The sequence below is a fragment of the Canis lupus genome, chromosome 2, assembly GCF_003254725.2.
Source record: "Canis lupus dingo isolate Sandy chromosome 2, ASM325472v2, whole genome shotgun sequence".
NCBI classification, from domain to species: domain Eukaryota; kingdom Metazoa; phylum Chordata; class Mammalia; order Carnivora; family Canidae; genus Canis; species Canis lupus.
In genome coordinates, this window is record NC_064244.1 from 31,331,163 (window position 1) to 31,353,604 (window position 22,442).

The window sequence follows — 22,442 nt, forward strand, 5'->3', positions numbered from 1 at the left end:
GAAGAATGAAGGGCATTCTTGAAGAAGAAAGAGATAATTCAGCCGACAGATTCTGAAGGTATGCAGGAGGGAGAAGGGCAGTGTCACACTTGGTCTCAATAACCAGTAAGAAGAAACAGTACTTACAGGCTGATTTTATTCAAGCCTATTATTTTCCTACAACTCTGAACCTCACTCATGGATTACTTAGCAGACACTGTAGTTGTCTACTCAGTGCACATTCTTTCCCTCTTTATTGATAACTAAGCCTTAATTTTGTTTAGGAAAGCAAGAAGTCTGGACAAAATGCACATTTTCCTGATTCATTTGCAGCAGAGAGTAGCCCTTGGGCCACATTCTGGCCAACAAAACACAATAGCCAAGAACTCTAAGGACTGGGGCCATGCTTTTGCTTGTCTGGTTTAGACACCAGTCTCATTCCTTCTTCCTACTGCCTTGAGTATGAATATGACGTTGGGGCTGGAACTGCATCTTAAAATTTGGGACAATGTGCAAGAGGACAAAAGCTACTTTGTAAAGATTGTTGCCATTAATTCCAAGTGAATGTTATGATTAGTTAAATCTGGGAAACATGGCCATCGGGGAGGTTCCTGCACAAATGTCAGAGCATGGATGTAATAGGAGCTCAACAAGTGATGAGCTCAATAAATGATGAATAAGTGAATGAAGAATGAATGAACAAATACAATTTTAAATTATGGGTTGATTTGTTTTTCTCTACTTTTGACATTATTTTCAACCTGAAACGTTTGGTAATCAATCTTAAGGAAGAATCAGTGGCATATGGAGAGTCTCAAATTTTAAGTTAGAGTTATGGATAGTTTTCATATGGATTTCCTTTGCCTTCAAAACATATCATGCTTTTCAAGTCCATTGAGGAATTGGTATAATGGTAAGGTGCATGGCCATCTTTATTTTGATTTTAATTTAATAAATAATGAGTGGGAAATATCAGAAAGGGAGACAGAACATGAGAGACTCTTAACTCTGGGAAACGAACTAGGGGTGGTGGAAGGGGAGGTGGGAGGGGGGTGGGGGTGACTGGGTAATGGGCACTGAGGGGGGCACTTGATGGGATGAGCACTGAGTGTTATTCTATATGTTGGCAAATTGAACACCAATAAAGATAAACTTATATAAAAAATAATTCAATAAAATCTTTAAAATATATTAAAAAAGAAAAACATAATTTAAAGTTAAAGCAGGCACCCATTTCAAGGAAAGATGATAAAATCACACAAACAAAAAACAATGCCAAGTTTATTTCAGAAGCATTATCTAGGATTTCAGCCTGGTTATCAGGTCTAAGACTTGAATATTCCTTCCAGATTTTGTTCATGATTATCTTTACATTATCTCCAAATAGTCTCATATTAGTGCAAGTTTATGTTGAACTTGCTGAACCGCAGTAATTATTTTGAACAATATTAGAATCATCATAATTATATTCTCTCAGCATGAGTAATCAGTAGGATAGGTTCAGATCATTCTGAGTTATGCAAACTTAAAATTAATTCAGAAAATTGTCATTTGAAGATTTCTGAAGAAATATTTCATTTCATCTGAGTGCATGATTTTGAGAATTCTAATCATCTCTAATTACTCTTTTTATTTTATTCTTTGCAATTGTTATGAATTGCTATCTTGAATAGGAGGAGCGTCAATGAATATTTATCAAGTTCTTGTTTATTCTAAGGAATGTAGCTTTATATCCCTATCAAATTTACTGCCTTCCACCCAATCTCTCACTCTCCCTTATGGTAGAGAAATCTTAGCATGATTGCTTAAATTTTAGATCACTAATGAGGTAACATTCATTAATGGTAGCATTAAAAAATGTATTGATTGGAATGGCTTCCTGGCTTTCCTTTGCCCAGGATTTAGTGCTTCACAGGAACAGCAAGAAAGGTAATCCTTTGGCTCATATTTTGGGGACAATTTAATTTGGTTCATACTCAACTTACCAAAAAAAAAAAAAAAAAAAAGCTTATAAGATAAGAATAACAACTACTGATCATGTGGCATCGATTTATTTCATCATTCCCATTGTTCCTTCAAAACCATCAGCCAGCTTAGTGAGACACATGCCTGGGTTTGGGTACAAGTGGGTATTTGAGGCGCACCTGGTTCCATTTTGAATTTTATCAGCTTCTGTATATTTTGAGCAGCTAAAAATTTTCTACATGCTAATTTCAGAAACTAGCAGTGTTTATTATTATCTATATCAGATGCATCTACTTTTTATTTTTTGTGCTATTAAGCCCCTGGACAGTATGTTTTACATCACTCAAAGGTGTGAGTTTTGGTCCTATCATTTCCAGCACCTCTGAACATCAGCTGCTGAACAGAAGCATGGCCCAGACACTTGGTTCTACCTCTGGGTCTGGGTCAGTGAGTGGCATGGACTTGGCCAAGTCTGTCTTGTGCTCTGACACTTAGACCCCTCATCTGCAAAGAGGATTGGACTAGATGTTCTCTGAGACCTGACCTGAGACTAGGGCAGCTCTGTGATCTAGCTCAGGATAACGTTACTTTTTAACAAGATGGATACATGGCCCGGAATAATGAAAGTGGAAATCACGGAAGCAATGAAAGTGCCCCCAGGAAGCTAGGAAGCACTCACACCTGTAAGTTGAGAATAATATGCAATTGAATTTTTTGAGTTTTTTGCTTTTTAATTTTTTCTCATTCAATATGCAGCCCCGTTGGGCAAAGACTTCATCCAAGGGCCAATTTTCATAAAATTCACATAGATGTTGAATTTTCATTTTATCAAATCTAATGATATTTTGTTTAATTTGCTAGTAGTAAAGGATTTCAGGTGGAAATCCTCAAGCCAAACAAAGAAGTGATTTGGTATAACCAAAAGGATAAGAGTTTTACTAATCAGACATTGTATGTTAATATTCCAAAAATAATTTTTAACATTATAAATATATAAATGGCAGTTGTATCGATTCAAGGATAATCACATTTCTCACCCGAACAAAACTCCTAATAAACATTCCAATGAGGTTGCAAGACAGTTAACACAAGCAGTAATTCAAATTATCATGAGTTAAGAAAATGTATTAAGTTTGGGCACCTGGGGGGCTCAGCGGTTGAGCTTCTGCCTTCAGGTCATGATCCCAAGGTCCTGGGATCGAGTCCTACATCGGGCTCCCTGCAGGGAGCCTGCTTCTCCCTCTGCCTGTGTCTCTGCCTCTCTCTCTGTGTCTCTCATGAATAAATAAATAAAATCTTGAGAAAGGAAAAGAAAATATATTAAGTCATAGAGACTCTTTCTGCAGAGAATAAGAGCACAAATTTCCATACATATATTTCAAGATTTTATTCAATTTATTTTTTAAAGGGTTCACCCATTTCCTCCACCTCCCACCCCTTGATTCTTCTGTTCTATTATTTTGTTTTGTTTTGTTTACTGCATTACAGCTGATAGACAACCTCAGATTCCTTTCAGGCATGCAGCACAGTGAATCAGCAACTCTGTGTGTTACATTTGCACAAAGTCTTGATGCAAGTGAAGATGTGGGCTAAGCAGGTACATGAGAGAAGAGCTTTTCACATAGAGCAAATCTTTGGGAGGAAGGTCCAAGGCAGGAGTGTGGCTGCATGTTGGAGGACAAGCCAGCTGGCCTGCGTGGCCGGAGAAGGCCTCTAAGACTTTAGGTGTTTACATGCACACGGTGAAGATGTGAGGTTCTTAAGCTCCTGGAAGCTTTACTTCAAGCAACAAAGAGAACCATTGAGCAATTAAGAGCTTCAAGTGTGCAAGTGCTCTAGAGACACGCAGGACAAAGACAGCATCTAGCAATGGCCTGGTGTCCTCTGAGGTCAGGAAACGTCCCCAGATTTCAGCCGTGTTTAGCCTGAGACCTTAAGGATGAATAGAATTAGCAGAAGAGGGGCCTGCAGTGGTGGGATGGCATCGGCCAGGCAAAGGGAACAGCAGGAGACGTACGGGATGGCAGGAGCCTTTCCCACCCATGACACTAAGATGTGTTCAATGCCGGCAGGAGAGAGAGAGAAGGTTTGTGTCTAAAATTCTGCTCTAAGAAATGCATCAGCCGCTAACGCGGCGCCTGGGGAAGCCATTGCTCACCACCACCTGCCACGTCCTCCAGAAAACCTCCTCCGGCCACACGTGGCCCGAATAAATTTTCTGCCTATTCAAACAGCAGAAAAATGTGCAAGTAAAGAGAAGGTAGTGATTTCTGTTTGTTAATGATTCCATTTATCTGCTTGGGCTGGAAAACTGTGCCTGCCTGAGCTCATGCTCGTTGGTGACCAAGATCCTGCTTCTCTGCACAATCTGCTCTTGGGTTGGAAACCACAAGTCTCATCTCCCCATGTCTTCCACCTGCCAACCGTTCATTTTTCCTTCCCTTTATTTTGTAAATCCTTACTTCGTAAAACATTTTATCTGTGGAGTCATTTCTTCCTGACTTGTTAGACTGTCATAAAACAGTCTGCAGAAAACCTGAAAAATAAAGGAAAACAGGATAAGAGAAATAAGACACCAAAGAGAAATACATGTTACGTCTTCGTAACATGTTAGAGCGTGCTACAATCTTCATGTAGAGCACAGGAATGGATAAGCGAACACCCTCACACGGGCACCTGGGTGGCTCAGTGGGCAAGGCGTCTCCCTTCTGCTCAGGTCATGATCTAAGGGTTCTGGGATCGAGCCCCACATTGGGCTTCCTGCTCAGCGAGTAGTCTGCTTCTCCCTCTCTTCCCCACTCCTGCGGTCTCTGTCTCTCTGTCTCTCTCTCAAATAAATAAATATTTTTAAAAATAAAGTTAATTAATTAAATTAAAAAAGAAGACCTTGAGAGAGTTGATTAGACATTTAAATTAAGAATACAGAAAGAAGAAAATAAACCAATGCACTCAGAGAAGAATCTTTTCTATTACTAAAGCAAAGAATAAATATCATTTCTCTTTTAGAAGACAAAGACTTTAATAAAGGATAAGAAAACTAAGCACAGTTATTTTTAATAAAACATGTATGAGAACACACATACACACAAATGCTATGTAAATCAAGGGAGTGAGAAGTTCAAAATCCAATGAGATAAACGATAAGAAATTTTTGCCAAAGGGATTATCAGGCATGGGTGCAAAGTTGCATATGTGAGATATTTATCACAGTCCTTTCATGATCAGCAAAAATTAGGAATATACTAAGTGTCCAAAAAAAAAAAAAAAAAAGGTCTGCATTGGTTTAAAACAGCGTAACATCTTGGGGCACCTGCATATCTCAAGTGGTTGAGCATCTGACTCTTGATTTGGCTCAGGTCATGACCTTAGGGTCATGGTTGGAACCCCACATCGGGCTCTGTGCGTAGCGTGTAGTCTGCTTCTCCCTCTCCCTCCGCCCCTCCCTCTGCTTTCTATCAAATAATAAATAAATAAATAAATAAATAAATAAATAAATAAATACTTCTACAAATTTTTTAAAAAATCAAACAATGTAAATTCTTGAGAAGAAATGTTCAGAAGACATTTGAAGGTTTAGCTTCAGAAGTAGTTAAAAATGTTTTAAGTGGTTTACCACACTATTGATAAATGATTCTAGATAATATTTAAAAATTATCGTTTCAATATGGAACTTCATACTTATTATATCATTATTAAATGCTAAATATTATTCTTGAGTAAAATATTGAGAATTTTACTTAGTATCTATTTACTTACAATATTGAGTAAATGCTAAGTAAATACTTACCTTCTAATGCTAAGGTAAGTATTTTTCTAAAAGACACCAGAAATAGATATTCCAGGTTGTCACTCATCTTTTGATAGTTGAATAATTTATTGTGTGTGGTTTCTTTTGTTGTTTTCTTTAGGGAATGTATCAGAAATTTCTTCTGCAGAACTTGATATTATATAACCACCTTTACTAAGTGGTAAGAGCTGAAAGCAGTAATTTAATTTGTGCCTAAATCATAGTCTGTGGGGTTCTCTTCAGATGGTTCACCTATTACCCCACAACTGTTGAATCACCTCCTCCTTTCCATGGTAATTGGAGATGTCACCTTTGGCATATACTACCCTGCATATTCTTGTGGCTGTTTGCTTTTTTTTTTTCCATTCAGCTTGTAGACTCATCCCTAAGGGCTGCTTCAACAGTTCACTGTATGTTCGTGGGGTAGGAAAGTCCCTCGTGTCCTGCTCACGTCTTCCTTCTTCTATGACATCTATCCTTCCAGTTGTGCTTCAGTGTATTTTTTAAAAATATATAAAGCAGGGCAGCCTGGGTGGCTTAGCGGTTTAGTGCTGCCTTCAGCCCAGGGTGTGACCCTGGAGACCCGGGATCGAGTCCCACATCAGGCTCCCTGCATGGAGCCTGCTTCTCCCTCTGTCTCTGTCTCTGTCTCTCTCTCTCAACTAAATAAATAAATAAATAAATAAATAAATAAATAAATAAATAATCTTTTTAAAAAATAAAAGAAAATATATAAAGCATTCTGAAGAAGTGACATTAACAAAACATCAGAAGAGGGAACTTCAAGTGCCCTTCCCCAAAAGAAACATTAAAAGACAAGCAGAAACTTCCAGAACCAAGGTTGTCAGACCCTGGAAAACAGAGTGTTACAAACTCCGAATCAAGACAAAGTCAAGGGGCATCTGAGTGGCTCAGTGGTTGAGCCTTTGGCTCAGGGCGTGACTCTGGGGTCCTGTGATCGAGTTCCGCATTGGGCTCCCTGCAGGGAGCCTGCTTCTCCCTCTGCCTGTGTCTCCACCTCTCTCTCTGTGTCTAAATAAATACAAGTTTTTTTTAAAAAAGACAAAGTCAAGTTAAAAATGGCAGAAAGCATCTTGGTGATTTGAATCTGGGCCCCTCTCACTTCCTCCCAGCTCAGTGGAGGTTCTGAGGTTCAGTGTCCATGTCATTTGTGTGGGGCCTGGCCCCATCCCCAAGAAAGCAGAGCAGACCTTATTTGCAAACCATGTCTGTTCTAACTCATCTGGTCTCCCAAAGGACTTCGGACAGATGCTTTCCTCGTGTTTTTCTAACTTGGACCTCACCCAGGGCCAAAAGCTGTGAGTTGTGAAAACATGTACGGTGCCCAGGATAAACCCTTGTATGTTGGGTCAAATAATTTCTGAAAAGTGCCAGGACCACTTGCTGGAGAAAAGGGGAGTCTTTTCAACAAATAGTGGTGATAAAACTGGATCTCCACACACAAAATAAGGAGGTTAGATCCTGACTCACATCATGGACAAAAGTTAAAATAAATCAAAGAGCTAAAGGTAAGAGTGAAAACTATAGAAGTCTTAGAAGAAAATAGAGGTAAATCTTCATGAAATTGGATTGATAAATGAATATATGTATATATTCATATTGTCCCTAAGGGTTATTTGCATTGTCTGTGTGTGTATGTCTATATCTATCTATATATATATATGTCTATATCTATATCTATGTCTATATCTATATCTATATCTGTATCTGTATCTATCTATATATATTAATGTAAATATTAATGTATATTAATATATACACACATATCCTAAATGCCAAAAGAATGAATAAAAAACATTGAAAATACATAAATTGTACTCAATATGTTAACTTGAATGGTCATGTGGCCTCTCTGAGGATATCTGTGTTTGGGGAGTTCTTTGGAGCAGTGGTAGATGTTATGTGAGGAAGGAGAGAGTAAGTGATGGATTAAACCATTGAGATTTGGGATTTTTGTTAAGGCATGTAACCTTTTTACCCTACTGAAGCCATGACTCCAAATTACTTATTTTTTTAAAGATTTATTTATTTACTTATTTGACAGAGAGAGAGAGAAAGAGAGAGCACACCAGCAAAGGAGCAGAGGGAGAGGGAGAAGCAGACCCCCTGTTGAGCAGAGAACCCTACTCGGGACTTGATCCCAGGACCCTGAGATCATGACCTGAGCTGAAGGCAGACGCCTAACCGATGAGCCACCCAGGCACCCCCATGACTGCAAATTCTTAACAACACGGGCCTATTTATCTTCATCTGCAGTAGTTTCTAAAATCCGCCATTTACATTTAGGTTTTTAATATATTGGAATTATAATTTTTGACTAATTTTTCCCAAATAGAAGAACTATTATTCTTGAACTGAACTGTCCTTCATTTCCCGGCATCCACAGTGCCCTGTCTGCTAAATGTGAAACTCCTTTTCCAGGACAACAGAGTTTCATGACATCTGGGCTACTCCTTCTCCATATAAACTTATGAATCTAATGATCAATATTCTCAGGAATACTAAAATCAAGTCAGTTGTGAGGAATGTGGTATTTTGTTGAATTACACAACAATGTAGGGATAATACCTTTACAGTGTTCAGTAACTACACTGTTCAGTTCAGTAGCTCAACCACGATATATCTTTTTCTAGGGCACTACAAGCAAATCTAGTGTAACGTGAACGAAGTGGTAATAGCTGGTGTTTTTGTCATATTTCTGGCATTTAAACACCCCAATTTTATCATCTCACCTTTGAAAATGATTTTCGCTGAGATTTTCATTTTGGGGGCATCTGTCTTATAAAGGTAAAAGGAATTCATTCTCTTACTTGTTCCAAAATAGACTTCTAAGACTTTGGATATTGAATTGAATGGAATATGTGTTTCTGCATACATTGAGATGAAAAGGTGTTTCAGTCCTTTCATTAGTGAGAGTGATAAGTGGTCGCACACGCGTGCTCATGTTCCATCAGCCACGCATTCCTGGAATAAGCCTATGTGGCCATGTTGTGTTTTCTAAAAGAAACATTGTGGATTTGAACAAAAAGAGAGGGGTTGCTGGGGGTATCCTACAGGAGCCGCATCAGAATACACCTAAAGCACATTTCTTGCATCGATAAGGCATATTTTTCTCCATAAGGCTTTTCCAACCTGAAAGTCAAGACAGTTTGTGTGGCAGGTGACATTCAGACAGACAGCACCGTAGTCCAGTGAGCACGCTGATGGGGAGAGGAGTTAGCCTGGTCTATGGGATGGTTTAGGAGACAGAAAATTCTCCCTTCCAGTGATGCCACTCACTCAATATTGAGATTTCAATATTGCCAAACAGAAATTTCTTCAACCATTAGGTCCTACATGTTCTGCACTTGGGTGTCAGCAAGTCTCTCCTGTACCCTGGCTGGGAACTGTCCACACATATAGCTTTCCTCTCTGCAGCGGATCCCTCCTGGGATGCGGCGTCAGCCTCCCTGCTCGGCCTATGCTACTTGAAATTTCACTGGCAACTCTACTTACGTAACTTGGGCTTTTCTGGACTCCTCTCTCATTTTCCCATCTCCCTCTGCTAGCTTAGAGCAGGTTTTGGGGGCATACACTTGTCATCTCTGAAGCCCCAGGCATCAGGGTGGTGCCAGGGAAGGGGAGCCTATAGACCAGGGCTTTGGGGACACTGGAGGGCCTCCGAGCCGCGTGACTGGTGCATCACCAGACGAGCTCTCCCATTTTCTCAAGTGATCTGGTGTCCACTGACTTGCTGGCCGGTGACTGGTTCTGGAATCTGCCCGGGGACAGAAAATCAGCAGGAACTGGGTGCCAGGAGTAGAATGAAGCACTCCAGAAGGCTCTATCACCGAATTAACTCCTATTATGAAATTAATACTAAAATAATTTCATAATATTAATAAAATTTCATATTATTTGAAAAACGCATCTAATAAATGAAATTTTGTTATGGTATCCAAAGATAACATTGAATAATAATAAAGTCAAATAGGGTATATTCTCAATTCAATAATACTCTAGTTATAATGATTTACAGAAGTCATTATTTTGAGTAAAACTGCTTATTAAGTGGTACATTTTTATTTCCAAATAGACTGGCTCGTATCTATATGTTTAACTAGCTTCCTGGCCCCATCGCCGGTGCTGTGTCAGGGCTTCTGTGTAAAACAGTTTGTCTGACTAATTAAAATGTGATTTCCAAGCCTATTTGTTATTACTTCTATTATCTTCTTGTAAGGCTCTGAAATAGCATGTTTATGGCTGCCTGCAAACTCATCTAATTTAATATTTGCCTAGTAACCTAAATGTCCCCATTTAACAGCAGCTGCCCTTGGAATACAGATTTTTTTTTTTCCACAAGGCAAGCTAAATTTTAACTAATTGTCACTGCGATATTCCATTCTGACTGGGTACATGAGCCTTTTCGATGGTGAAATTGGAATTGTTAAATGCAAGCGGTTATTAATTTGTTCTCAGTACAAAGGATGCAATTATTCATCTAAAAATAAAGCTCTTAGGGTCTGGAGAGAAGCAACGAATGGAACAAGTCCTCATAATTTAATATTCTTCGTTTTGATTTTCTTAGCAGATCTTCTGAATGACATTTAGAGGCCAGAACTGAAATTATTAGCCAGCATGACCAAGCAATTCAAGGGACTGTAATGACTCCTACAAAAATTATGAAATGAAACCAAATGATTACAACATTTTCATAGTAATTGTCCTTTTCCATCTCAGAAACCCGGAGGAGGCCTACAGGGGCCGGCAGGTGCCCCGGGGCCGGTGGCCGCCAGAGCCTGACCTCTGCCGGGAGGCAGCACGGGACCTGGGGTCTGCGTTTCCATTGGGGACCCCGGGCCATGCTGCCCCCCTGAATCCCACACCGCCAGGGGCCAGGATGGATGCAAAGTTATCATGGAGTTTAATTCACTGGCTTTGAATGCGGTTTAGACAGAAGAACTCAGGTGATCCGAGTCCCTTCTGTCCGTAGGAAGCTTGGGATTAACGTAACCGGTTATTCTGCAGAGAGAAGGACACAGAGACCTCACGAAGCCTCAAAGTGCACAAGTGATCGCGTGGCTTTATAAAAAATACATCGAAAGGACTCCTTGACTGTCAACTTGGGTACTTGGCTTTGTGTCCATGTGGCTGGTCCCTCTCCACCTGCAGGCTGGCGGGCTCCTTACCAGGTGGACCGGGCTGTGGGGCGTGGAGGCCTGTGTCGGCAGAGCCCGCTCCAGCCCACGGGCATTATGCCGACCCGCAGAGGCCTGACCCCAAAGTCCCTCGGGGGGGTTCTGGAGAGTATTTCCCCACCTATATTACATCGTAGACTCTTGAGATGGTTTCACACCCGACCCTATAGCCGGAGTGGGGGACAGCGTGGCGGAGGCAGGCTGGGCTGGGGGTACTGTCTCTGCAAGACCAGGACTCACCCCTGTTCCGAGCAGCTGGGGGAGCAACGACCGAGGGCCGCTTCCCTGCCTGGTCGGGTTTCCCTGACCTGGAGAAGCCCCTGCACCCTCGCCGTAGGGCCGTGCTGGAGTCCTGGGCTCTCCGACAGCCCAACAGGAGTCTGCCGTCCCCCCCATATCAGGGTCGCAGGGCCACCCCCCCAGTGGCACCGCCCCCCCTCCCCGATCTACCTGCTGTCAGTCGCTGCTTCCCTGCCACGAAGATCCTGCAGAACTAAAATATGTGCCGTCTGGCTCTTTGGATGAGACCTGTGCCGACCTCTGTTCTAGCAGAGGCTTCCATGGCTCTTCCTTTTCCTAGAAACTTTCAGTAGGTCTTTCCCATTGTCACTCTCAGTTGATCAAGCTGTTTCTGTGCCCTATTAAAAATAAATAAATAAATGAAGAGAGTACTCTCCGTTTCCAGACATCTAACTCCCTCTGCCCACGTGACGTCTCCCGTGCAGTTGCTGAGGCTGGTGCATCTCCCGAGGCATCTCCCGCAGCGTGGACGGCCTCTTTTTGCTGGGCCCTTGCCTGGGGGAAGGGGTGAGGGGCTCTCTGGGGTCTCTTTCACAGGGACACTGGAGGACCTCATCACCTTCCAAAGGGCCCTCATCCTGACACCATGACCTTGGGGGTCAAGTGTCAACACGGGAATTTGGAGGAGCCACAACCATTCAGTACATACCACGTATCACATAGGTCCTTTGGGCTCCTGTCTGCATAAGCTCCTGCTCCCCATCAAACAAGCGCCTCTCCTGGTTCCAGTGCGAGTGGTGTTCTGCGCTTAATTGTTGGGGCCAGAACCTACACGTGTTATTCATCCTTTCCCTATGCTCATGTGCAATCTTCCAGCAAATCCTCTATCTTTAAACTGTATCCAGAACCCCACAGTTTCACAGCACCTCTACCTGCACCACCTTGCATGGAGCCACCAGCACCTCCTCAGCCGCAATCCCAGTTCTTCCCACTTCCGCATCCTCTACTCTATGGTCTGCTCCCCTCACAGCCGGTGACTGACTAGCCACGTAGAGCACGTTGGCCAGGTTAGGTCCCTGCTCGACAGCCTGCAGTGGCTTCCCACGCCACTCAGGAAAGAAGTCAGTGTGTAAAATGGTCTCGAAGCCTTATAATTCTGGCCACATCGACCACGGCCTGCCTCACACACACACTCACCCCCTTCCCCTTTGCTGGTCTTCGAATACACCAGGCATACTACTGCCCCAGGGCCTTCACCCCCGCGGCTCCCGATGCCTGACCTCTCTCGCTCTGATTTTCGCATGCTTTGCTTCTTCTCGTGCTTCATGTCTGTTAAAATGACACTTCTCAGTGCGTCACTCCTGGCCATTCTGCTAAAAATACAACGCCTCCAACTGACACTTCTATCTCATTCTCTCCTTACTGAAGCCCTGGATTTTTATCTGGCCCATACCAGGCACTACATGGATTTTGTTGAGAGCACGAATAATGCTCTGCTGTTGCAGTTTGGCCCTTCCTGCCTACATGGTTTCATGCACTTTCCTCTCTCTCTGTCTCTCTCTGTCTCTCTCTCTCCCTGTCAGCACCTGTCACTGTCCTTATGACATCGAAGGAGTACTCAGAACGGCATAGGGCATCACACCAGTTGAAGCGCCATGTGCATTCCCAGCATGTTGTCTCGTTCTCCAACAGGTCTCGACCCTCATTGTCCACGCTCGGCCTTTGAGCCTCTTCTGGCACAGAACCCAGGCCCCGTCACCCTGAATAGCACTGGGAACATGCATTTGTCCCCACGCGACCTTTCTCCTCTCCGTGCCTCCCTGCAACCTTAGTCCTCTATGCATTCAGCAACTATTTACTGAACATGTTCCATGTGTTGCTAATCACAAAGGATGTAATAGTGAGCAAAACAGGCAACGGGCCTGAACTCACAGAGCACGAATGTCGGCCCAGGAAGCAGGGATTAAGCACATAACACCACCAGGTACAATTGCACACCGTCCTGGTGCAGTAAACTCAAGTTACAGGGCGGAAGCAACCCCAGCTTGTTTCAGGAGAGTGAGAAAGGATCTCCCCGAGGAAGAGACATTTAGATGATATGCCAAGGACGAAGAGAAGTAGTAATAAGCTGGGGATCCCTGAGTGGCTCAGCAGTTTAGCACCTGCCTTTGGTCCAGGGTGCAATGCTGGAGTCCCGGAATTGAGTTCCACGTCGGGCTCCCTGCATGGAACCTGCTTCTCCCTCTGCCTGTGTCTCTGCCTCTCTCTCTCTCTCTATGTCTATAATAAATAAATAAATAAATAAATAAATAAATAAATAAATCTTAAAAAAAAGAAGTAGTAAATAAACTGAAAGATTGGAGACAGGGAAGCTGTGATAGCCCTGAGAGGGCTAGGAGCCAGGGCTCCTAAAGGCAGTGGTTTCCAAGCACAGCTCGTAAGAGTGAGCAAGAAGCATCCATGGGTTATTCTGGCAAAAGATTTTATGTAAAGCAATGCCCTCGGGGGGGGGGTTGGTCTTGGCGCAGAAGGAGGGGCACTGCTGAATGGGAGGGGGCAGCGGCAGGGCCCACAAATCTTTTATTCTCTTTCTTCTGAATGAGTGGAATCATGTGTCATTGTTGTGTGCACACTACCAGGAGTGTGAATCCTCTTATGAAGTGATTCTGACTCTGGGGGTTTTATGTCTCCAGCACAAAAAGGGGGCGGCCCTGGAGACTGGTATGTTTAGTCTCAGGTGCCAAGAAATGTCCTGTTTGGGAACTCCAAATACCCTTGAGCCTGGGACAAAAGAGAGGCGGTGGGGCTAGCAGGCGCTGGGGGCGGGGTGCACCATGGAGTTCAACTGGAGACCGTGGGGCCTTTGTCTGGGGTACCCGGTGGGTTGAGCGTCGAGAACAATTATGAGCTGCTTCTGTAAAGAGTGTGGATAGAGCAAGCGAGCTGGGGAGTCGATGGTATTTTCTTTCTCTGGCTCTGTTTTCTGTGGAGCCAGTTGGCATGGGACGTCCTTTAGTTCTGGTATACTTTACACAGCACCGTTTGTCACCTACTATGTACAAAGAAGTGTGATTGTGCTCTCAGGCATTTTCATCAGCTGTGTTTTTTTTGCATTTAGAAAGTTAGTTAACTTGAATTACAGATTCCTTTTCCAAATTCTTCTCACGGGTTCTATCTAATAAGTGGTGAAGGCATTTCAGATGTCGTGCTCTGATCATTTTGACAGGTAAACTGGATCCTAGGTAACACAAATTATCCAAACTTAGTGATAATCCAAACTTAGATGGTGATATAATGGCACTAAGGGATTATTTTAGAAAAACTTAAGATATCTTTGTGGTTGGTGATCCCTGGGTGGCTCTGCTGTTTAGCACCTGCCTTCAGCCCAGGGCGAGATCCTGGAGTCCTGGGATCGAGTCCCACATTGGGCTCCCTGCATGGAGCCTGCTTCTCTCTCTGCCTGTGTCTTTGCCTCTGTGTGTGTGTATGTGTGTGTGCGTCTCATGAATAAATAAATAAAATCTTTTTAAAAAAGATATCTTTGTGGCTAGAAAACCAATGGATAACACTGAGTCCATGCCAACCACCGCTGTGGTGTGAGAGTCACTGTTATTTTGAACAATCACTTATTACCTATTTTTAAATTACTTAGATAGACATTACAATTCTTTTTTTTTTTTTAAGATTTTATTTATTTATTCATGAGAGACACAGAGAGAGAGAGAGGCAGAGACACTGGCAGAGGGAGAAGCAGGCTCCATGCAGGGAGCCCGACGTGGGACTCGATCCCGGGTCTCCAGGATCATGCCCTGGACCAAAGGTGACGCTAAACCGCTGAGCCACCGGGGCTGCCTGACATTACAATTCTAATCAACAGATTTCTCTGGAAGATATTCAGTGAGTGGATGTTTAATGCAAATGTCCTTTGGGTTGTAGAAAAGACAGTTTTACATGCAGGTAAAGGCAAAAGCATAGTTACAGGTGGGTGATTACCTTGATTTTGAGACAAGCAGTGAAGGTAGAAAGAAAAGGTAGATGTGCCTCACACTGCAGAGAAAGCATTAATAGCAAAGAGTTCATGACTGGATTTGGGGCATCAAAGAGCGTGAAGTCATGGGTTACCTCAGAGTTGAAACCTGATAACCAGCAGTATGATGATAGAAATAAGGAAAATTTGGTGAAAAGCTTCATTGGAAGACATAAAGATGAGATTAATATTAGATATATTGAATTTTCTTTGTTCAGGGAAGGAATCATTTATCAAAGCCCAAATCTCATTGATTGTAATTTAAGAAAATCAAACCGGTGTAGATCTCGCCCTCTTCCTCTTTCTGTCAATAAATGTTGGAATGAAGATAACCGATTCTTTGCAAAATAACTGAGGTGCCACAATGTCCTCTAATAAATAAATCATTCCATTGTTCCAAATGCATCGTGGAGGGATGTGTGAGATAAAGGCGCTCGCGTGAAATCGGCTTTCAATGAGACAAGGTGCTTTATTGTGAGATCTCTCCCGCTTACCTTTCTCCATTGAGAGGACTTAGCACATCAAGGCGGCAGGCTTCCTCCTCTCACATTTTGAGAGAGAGGTACCCAGACACACGGTTAAATCTGCTGCTCTGGGAATAAAGTGAACCACTGCAACATGAAACACGTTCAGGAAAAATGCGATGCGAGGAGTTACCGATGAACCCGCAGCGGTAATTAATGGAACACTTATGCCCATTGTAGTTACGAGGTTGGCCTAAGTCCAGTAGGACAAGGAAGTCAAGTCTCCTAATTAGCTATGATTAAAGAGCAGATAGAAAGTTAAAATACACCAGGACACACAGTAAAAGATGAACCACTCAGAAAATTTTGAAAATGGCTGACGTTAGGTCTAAATACCTTTCTCGAGATTTTAAGGTTGTTCAGGCACATAGACCGTACATTATCATAGAGGACGGTAATTAAACATCTACTCTGCTTGTCCTTTAGTATTTCATATCTGGTGTCATCTGATATTGGGACACACACAGAGAATAAGCCATCTCCAACCAAATTTATGAATGAATGTGTGCTCTGAGCCACATTAGTGATATGATGTGTAAACACCCACCTGTAGGTTTTACTGCAACAAAGCTCTGTATACGACATTACGTCATATTTTCACATCATTTCAGGTATGTGACATTTGTAAGTCTGAGGCACTTAAAGTCCAGAGATTGTTGTATCAGTGATATATCATTGAATGCAACCTCATAAAGCTGAACTTAAACCATCTCCAGGTACTGAGATGATAAAAGTATCATCCCATTTAATATTACAATACATAAAACACATTTATTTGAGAGCCATAAATGTTATAACTTAAGACATTAATAATTATTTTTATTGACTCTGTAATAATTAAACACAGATGTTTCTGTTTATTATGGTCTTCGTATATCATATGACCATTAATTTCAGACAAGAATGTGGAATTTGGATGTTTGTTAGCCAAGTTGAAAGCTGGTGGTCCCTCTGTAAGCTCACACTCAGGGGCTTTCTTTTCTGAAGGGAGAGAGAATGTTTTGTCAAGGAAAAGCAATAGAGGAGGAATGTCTGGGGGAAGGCCTGGAGAGCGCAGAGCTAAGGACAAGAGCCTTCCAGTTAGTTTGTGAAGTGTATATATGGATAGTGTGAACCAGATACATTTTTAAAAGTCTGACATGCTCCCCCCCAAAAAAGCATTTATATTTTAAGTGTTTTCAAGATGGATGTCAATTATTTGTGTAAACACAAAAGCCATAAGTGGTATGAGATGAAATCTTTCTAAGATTGGATTATAATAATAATTGTTGTGATTATTTTTAAATTGTGATGACTATTACATTTGTCTGTATCTATCAAATAGTTCTCTGAGATTTGATTGGGGTTGCGCTGAATCCATAGACCTCTGCAAGCTCGAGTTGGGCTCCCCGCCCCATTCTGTTAGCCCACAGATCCACTCGACCACAAGCTCCATGGAGTGTAGACAGTAGTCTAGGGATGAAGCCCACTCTGGAGTCAGGTCTTGGACAGATGGAGACCAGAGAGGCAAGACCAAGACAAGGGATCTTCCGGGAAGACGGGGTGGTGAGAAAGGACAGATGAAAAAGCTTCTATTCAGGCGCCTTCAGGGCACACCATCAACTATAATCCACCTGGTGTGGTGTTACTCAACATAGCAGCCAGCCCACCCGAGCCCCGCTACTTCCAAGCCTAGCCCACCATTGCCCTGCTCCAAAGGACTTGACAGCACTCATGTCAGAACCTAGGGCCCTCCGGCCTACCTTAAACGTAGCCTACACAAAGCCCTGCCGCGGAGAATTTCAGAACCCTGGCTCCAAGTGCAAGTCCTCATCACACTCTGGAGCCAAAGGGAGGAACCAAGGCAGGCGTTTCTAAGACGACTACACCGGAAGAGATCCACATGTGTTCATCATGACCCTCCCAGCATGAGGAAACGCCGAACATGCTAGCATGGGTGGGAACACAAGACCCCCGTCCCCAAAGACTTGACCTCCCCATTTCTGGTGGTTCAAAGTTTCAAAAACCAACCTTTATGACTGGAGTGCATAAACCACGGCGACCAGGGCCACAGGATTACTAGTTAAGCTTTATGATCTGACCAGCTGTTTGCAAGAGCAAAGTCACGTCAAGGTACCAAATTCCTCTGAGGGCAAGTACACCTGCTCCCATCTTATATAGGACAGTGGGGTTTAAAGAAGGTAAGTCACATTTCAAATTGACAGGTCTAAGAGCTGAAACTATTTCTCTCCTGATTTCCCACGTTGTTAGCTAACGCAAAGCACTGTCTACCCCAGGAAAGTGCCTTACCATCATTTTCAGTTTTCCCCTATGACAAAAAAATTTCATTTCTCACAAAAAACCTGATTTTATTTCTCCCTAAAACTATGAAGGCAAAAAATATTTCATAGATTCTGGTTCCTTTCTCACCTCTTCTGTCTTCCAGCACAAGGCTTCTCTCTCTTCTCTTCGCTCACCTCTCACTTGGGCTTAGTAGAGTTAAGGACCCTCAGGATCAATTGCTTTTGTAATGGGAAAAATTAAAACCCAGTATTGGAAGCCACAGGCTACAGGAGGGTCAAAGTAGCTCCTCCTATATTGCACTGTTCACCCTTCATCAAGCACCACCACCCCCCCGACCCCGGGCCTGAGTGGGGGAAGAGGTGAACGCAGGCTTGACGCTGTTCTTGGGTCTGGTGTGAGTCCCACATACCAACAAGGAGGACACACAGAACACTGTACGGGGGAGAACGTGGAGGACAAACTCAATATTCAGAACCCACTCGGATCCCGATTCACTGAAAACAAGAATTAAAAAAAAACAACCCTATATATATTTAAGACAATTAAAACATTTGAATATGGACAAGTTATTATATGACCTGACAGATTCTTTTTTTAAAAATCCTCTTCGGTATGATTATAGGGTTGTCCTACAACCTGACATGTACACGTCTCCTTTCTAATTAGAAACATGGGATGAAGTATCTGGAGGCTAAATGACATGTTGCCAAAATTTTATCTTAAGTACTCCAGCAATCGGGGGAGAAAAGGACAGAGAGGAAGGCAGGCGGGAGAATGAGAGGCGTGAGATCCCACCTACAGACGAGGTTGGGGAACGTGGGTGCGGGATGACATGCACATAGGGCTTCATTCTACTTGTGCTGCTGCGCCTGGGTCTGTCTGATGTAATACGAAATTTAAAAAAGAAACAGTTTATGGCATCAAATGAGCATCTCATAATGAGAGTCATTATGAGCAAACACCACTGACTTGCCACTCGGCTCTGAGCTGGGGCCCTGCGTGTCCCGTGGGGAGGACGGTTGCACTGAAACGGGCAGGTACGTGCCAAGGAGCAGTGCACGTCTCCCAGGATGGGTGAGTCAGCGTACCCCAACGGCGTGGCTCTGGCCTCCCTGCGGTGACAAGGCCAATCAGGGCTTCCAGGTGACAATGGCATGTGAGAGGGCAGTTCCATCTCGCTCAGAAGGCTGACCTTGGACGTCTGCGGCTTTTGTGCCCCCTCAAGAGCTCTGCCGTGAGGGGGAGAAGGTGAGACCATTCGCAGGTGACACAGGGAGCAGTTATGCAAAGTGACGTGGGTGACAGGAGAGCGGGAGGGCTTCGGGCAGTACCTGCAGAAGGAGGAGGGGAGGGAGAGAATGATTTGGCATTGCTTTGCCCAAACAATACAAAGCTGTTTTTCCAGGTCTAGCCATGGTCTCTCCAATGATGTGGACCTCTTTATACGCGCAAAGGGATGGCTCCGATCATTCATTGCTTCGATTTAAAAAAAAAAAAAGTGCTGAATTTTGGTTCCCAAGGTGAGCCTGATTAATGCAAAACACAATTCAGGAGGTTCTGAGCCCTACCCTTCCTTTGGCATGATTTAGATGTAAAGCAGAGATGACTATTTCACAATCCACTGATAAAATTTTTCTAAGACCAAAAAGATGCTAGCCTGAATATGAAATTTGTCTCATTCTAGACTCTGAAGCTGCTCTACTTGTCTGTCTGTCTGGAAAAGAAGTAAGACTCCGGAGGAAGCTATAAATTAACAGGCCACACAAAGTTCTCTTTTAGGGAAGACGTTTTCATTTCCAGTCCAGCCGCCTGCCTATCTCACCAGACTGTTGCCTGAGGACTGTGTCTGGGGAGAGGTGTGTCAGCGAGACGGAAGTGCTGCCGCCAACATATTTCCCAAGGTCACGATGCACAATTCATAGCAGCTCAATGGGGTGTCATGTCAGTCCTTGGGATTTCAGATGCCACCACAACACGGCCTGGAAGTACAAAGCCATTCCTCTTGTCGTGTTTGGGCTGGTGTGGTGTCGTGCAGGTACTAGGATACAAGCAGAGCCCTCTCATTCTGTGAAAATGATGGGTGTGACGCATGGTGCCCTGGGAGGCGTATACATGTTCATCCCCGAGTGGATCATCTTAGGCTCCACTCGTAATAAAACTTACGAATATGGTCTTGATTCATTCCTTGACCCAAATACCATGCCGCGGTGAAACTATGTGTCCTCATTTCCTCTGCTTTCCCCCTGTTTTTTTAACTTTTTGTTTTTAATTTTTTAATTAACCTTTTCATTTTGAAATATGTGCTAAAAAAAAAGAAATATGTGTTATTTGCAGAAAAGTTGGGATGATACTACAGAGGAATGCCATACGCCACACCTGATGTCCCTGTTACTAACATCTTAAATTGTATATTTGTCATAATTCGTGAGCTGGTATTAATACATCATTACTTACTGAAGTCCATGTTTTATTCAGATTTTCTCACCGTCACTTTCTAAAATTAACTGCATCACACTGGCAACCCACTTGCACATGGTCGTATCATGGTTTCCTAACACTTCACATGTATGATCAGATTTAATAATAGTAAATAAGACACGATCAATATTAGGAACCCCCCATATTTTTTGAATGAAGAAAGCGAAATTCAAAATTGACATAACACATAAAGTTAAATAATATGAAAGAGAACAATGGGGATTAAAGCAAGAATTCCTAACATTTTCTGGGGCGCCTGGGTGGTTCAGTTGGTTCAACATCTGCCTTTGGCTCAGGTCATTATCCCAAGGTCCTGGGATCGAGCCCCCACATTGGGCTCCCTGCTCAGTGGGGAGTTTCCTTCTTCCTCTCCTTCTGCCTCTGTCGCTCCCCTGCTTGTGTGCTCGCTCTCTCTCTCTCCCCCTCCCTCCCATCGAAAATAAATAAATAAATAAATAAATAAATAAATAAATAAATAAGTCTTTAAAACAAAGAATTTCTAACACTTCCTTATTTTATTTTATTTTTTATTTTTTTAACACTTCCTATTCTACTTGGAAGAGATTCTTTCCTCGCAAAGAAGATACCATTTTTGTGAGAAGTATGGCATATTTATAGTAAAGTCGTTCTTGACATAAGATCCATCCATTTATAGCCACAGAATTATTTTACACTATAGGAATTAAATAAATAGGGAGCTGAGAAATAATTCTATGCTATAAGAGCTCAGAAATGCTGAAACTGTTATACTAATATCACCCAATTATATTTCCTTCCTCCTAGTCACCTACTCCTTTCATCCCTATTGATTTTGTATACATTGTGCCTACACTAACCTATGCCCGTAATTATGGACTCAGTACCAAACAACAGAGAAATACTTATTTTTTTCCAGATTAAAGAATTCATTGCAAGCATGAAAACAAGAAACTTTGAACAACCTCAGAGAACGTGATGGTGATTATTTAGTGTTTAGAGGATCTCTATTTCCTCTTTCTATTTCTCCTTCTCCCGTCTCCTCTTCTTCTCTGAATCCAGGTGCAGAAAGTATAGCAATTAATATTAACCTGAATTTGATTATTTGGCTCTTCAGCATTTCATTGGATTATGTTGACTTGGTAATTTGATTGCTCGGCAGATGTGAACTGTACTGATTGCATTAAAATATGTAAAGGAAATGAGGAAATATCACCAGACCACATGGTAGAGAGACTTGGTCCCCCGCTGCTGGGCACGTCCTCCAGGGAAAGAGATGGAGCGGTGAGTGGCGCGGCGGTGGCCCCTCAAAGCCTCTTCTCCGAGGAGCCGACTGTGAGACAGGGTAACACAGGACTTTGCAGCAAGGTGGTGAATTTGTAGGTGGAGTGAAATCCTCTAAAAATTCCCATGATCCTGTTAAAACTTAGCTCATGGCTGTCCTGCTAGAGGAAAGGATAGCCTTGCTGGCCCCTGGAGTGTGGGCATAGGGAGCGAAGCGAGCATGGGGCTCCCAAGCCACGGCGGCAGGGCCTGGAAGGACCCGGTGGGGACCACGCAGACCGACGGCAAAGGCCAGGCTCTAGTCGGCAGAGCACGTCCCACCGGAGTGAGCAGAGCAGGGTGCTAAGGCTTCAGGCTAGCCAGCGTCAGGCTGAACCTTCTCAAATAGAACCTAGGCTCTGACCAGTCTCTCTGGCAGGGTCCTTCGGGGAGCCAGGGGATGGCAGGCAGGGGTGGCACGCTTATGCCGCCCAGGGCATTGATCCAGAAGCTGAGACAGACCTGAGCTGGCACATGTTGGCCTGATTTGCTGCCGCAAACATAGAAGATGTGGCTCGGCCCCAGTAGAGCCAGAGGAATGTCGTGAGTATAGGGACACTGACAGGCAAGCGCCCTTTGCCGGGTAAAATATAAGACATCTGGTCACCTTCATTTTTGAGCTAGACAATGAATAGGTTTTTAAAGTGTGAGCATGTTCCCTG

General features: G+C 43.1%; 1 long non-coding RNA gene across 1 annotated transcript in view; it reads right to left on the minus strand.

Moving 5' to 3' along the window:
• Nucleotides 1-3,347: 3,347 nt before the first annotated feature.
• Nucleotides 3,348-22,442, minus strand: part of LOC112658983 (uncharacterized) — a 32,319-nt gene continuing 13,224 nt past the window's right edge. The window contains exons 2-4 of the long non-coding RNA XR_003136076.3: nucleotides 19,092-19,334; nucleotides 11,380-11,567; nucleotides 3,348-4,480 (exon numbers count right to left, since the gene is read on the minus strand). This is a non-coding gene — a long non-coding RNA (uncharacterized LOC112658983). The remainder of the gene's footprint in view (nucleotides 4,481-11,379; nucleotides 11,568-19,091; nucleotides 19,335-22,442) is intronic.